This window comes from Pundamilia nyererei, unplaced genomic scaffold (assembly GCF_000239375.1).
Source record: "Pundamilia nyererei isolate P.nyererei 1_Seehausen unplaced genomic scaffold, PunNye1.0 scaffold00478, whole genome shotgun sequence".
In the NCBI taxonomy this organism is placed as follows: domain Eukaryota; kingdom Metazoa; phylum Chordata; class Actinopteri; order Cichliformes; family Cichlidae; genus Pundamilia; species Pundamilia nyererei.
The window spans coordinates 227920-230570 of NW_005187879.1; the positions used below are offsets into that span (position 1 = coordinate 227920).

General features: G+C 43.2%; 1 pseudogene; it reads right to left on the reverse strand.

Moving 5' to 3' along the window:
• Positions 1-312: 312 nt before the first annotated feature.
• LOC106456564 (transforming growth factor beta-2 pseudogene) lies at positions 313-1582 on the reverse strand (annotated as a pseudogene).
• Between the last annotated feature and the right edge of the window lie 1069 nt (positions 1583-2651).

The following is a 2651-nucleotide window of genomic DNA, read 5'->3' on the forward strand; positions in this document are numbered from 1 at the left end:
CTTTTATTTTGAAATCCGGTTTCCACATCCATTCCCGTAATACTTTGAATACACAGGGAACGTAAAACAAACTGGAGGCTGGCTTGACACCAGTGAGACTAAGTGTGTAATGGTAAAGTTACAAGGCAACACACAGCCTCGTGAAGAGTAGAAGCGACCGATATATAAAAAGTGTAGCTTATTTTTAATATTAGCACTACCTGGTTTTCCTTACACTCTCCCAGCACAGCGTGATGGAGAGGATTTTCCAAAAGAATCACAAACGCGCGTAGCAGCGGTATTCGAAGTTGTGCCTTTTGGCCTGAAATGGCATCAGTGCGGGCACACAGACTTACTCTCTGACGGGTAGAAGCGCTGCATGTCGATCTTATGCACCTCTTTGGCGTAGTACTCCTCCTCGCTCCGCTGCCGTTCGCAAGTCGCCGCCCGTTCGTTCGCTTTTTCTTGCAGTAAGTCCCGGGTGCTGTTATAGATAGAGACGATGTCCCGGGACACCTCCTCGGGTTCGGGGAAGTCCTCTGGGGGGGCTGCGAGTTTCAGCTTACTCAGGATCTGCCCTCGGATGGCTTCGATGCGTTTTTTCTTGAATTGATCCATGTCCAGCGTACTGCACGTAGACAGACTGAAAGCCACGGTGGCTATATCCAAAGTAAGGAAAAGGCACACGAGATACACGTTCATTTTCTCCACCAGCGTATTCAAATATCACAATAAATAATCAGGAAACAAAATCAAGAGCACTTTGCCTTTGAATATCGCCAAACAGATATATTCCTTTATCAACGATCAAAGTGGAGCATTTACGAGTAAGCTGGTACCGAAAAATTATTTGAATCTCGAACAGTTCGTTTTAACCAATTTTAGCAGTGTACCGGAAAATCCATTCAACTGCCTCAGTCCAAAAAGGAATCCGTTACTGTGGGACAGCGAGGGTCTGCTCCCGGCTTGTTTAATCGTTGAAGGGGGTGAGGAGTAAATCTGGTACTGAATGTGTCCAGACCGCCAACCAAACGGATCTGCAATAGCCCACACGGATTTAAAAAAAAAAAAAAAAAAGAGACGAAGGGGAGCCTAAAACTGAAGCGCTATCTTCAGCGAGCCTGAGTATCCGAACGCTCTTCTCATCGCTCTCCTGGAATCCAAACAGTCACTCTGTCACACTTCAGCGCTTTGATGGTCCAGACAGATAAATGGGTTTACACTAGCATCAAAACTCGAACGTGCTCTTAGCAGCGCCACAAACTTAAGCTGCCGCCTCGAAGTCGAATCAAAAATAGCTCCAGTCTTGTTCTCACAACGCTAAAGTCTTCCTGCAAAAGCAGAGCACTTCAAAAAAGAGAGAAAGAAAACAATAAACCAACAGCAAAAAAAACTCGGAGGTTGTTCTTGGTACGACTGCAGAGCGTCTCCCTTCAGCTCAACCAGCTGGAGGAAGGATCGTTTCTTATTTACAAATGCTAAATTGTTAGTAGTGGCTGTTTACTGGACCATTTTAAGGGACTGGTCGTACAGCGTGCTACCCCTTCTACCAGCTTTGAACCACAGTTATCGTCCTCACTTTTCAGAGCAGGATATGCTTTCAATTCCAGGTCAACAGACGATTTGTAGTAAACAGGAGTGTTCGTTTTGCACAGTGGGACAGCGCGGCAACAGTACTCTAATACGCTGGCTCATCACAGGTCATGAATGCGGGGTCTTATACCCGGGGTTCTGTCCTTTCTAATATGGCCTGGGCATGTGTACATGGGTCCACGATCTGTTACAATAGACAAATTGATTTTTTTTATTATTATTTTTAACCAGAATTTGACTCTTAAACTTTAGATATTGAAACCATACATTTTCAAAAACACATATTATCTTAATAAAATTGCATAATGAGATTAGTGGTTTTTATTTCCAAACTCAAAAGCAGAAATGGGGTTGCCAAATGACAGGAAAAAAATAAGAGCTGCATAACTTAAGAAAAACATCATGGAAAATTGATTGGTTCTTATATAGTAATTTTCTATTCTACCTGAGCACTCAAACCCTTTGTACAGCATTCACCCATCTGTGCAAGATTTTTTTTTCTTCTATGCTTATTGTTATTAATATTTCTATTTGACTTTCTATTTAAATGTTATAAGGTATAATACTCCCACACTCCAATGGATGCATTGGTAAGCAACGTGGGGTTAGTATATTTAACATGCAAACTAGAGCAGCCAGGGATTGAAACAAAATGACCTGTGTAAGGACAAGAAAGACACTGTGGATAAAACAGGAGCCATAAGCCCAGGCCTAAGTCTCCGTGATATGTTCGAGATTAAAACAGACCTCACCCCCATGCAACTTTGTACCACGCTGAGGGGACACTACAAGGAGGATAGCTCTACTGACCTCTATCATCGGCTGCTAAATATCACTCAAGGAAGTAATGAGTCCCCACAGAACTTTCTATTTAGGGCAACAGAGCTGAAAGAAAGACTCCTAACATCATCAAGGGAGCCAGGGACAGATGAACAATACAGTGTCGAACTGATTCAGAAAAAGTTTCTGTGAGCCGTTGGCACAGGTCTGATCAGTGACAATGTGAAATACCAGATCAATCCCCACCTGGATGATCCAGCAGTCACTGACGATGTGCTGATTGCAAAGACAAATGAAGC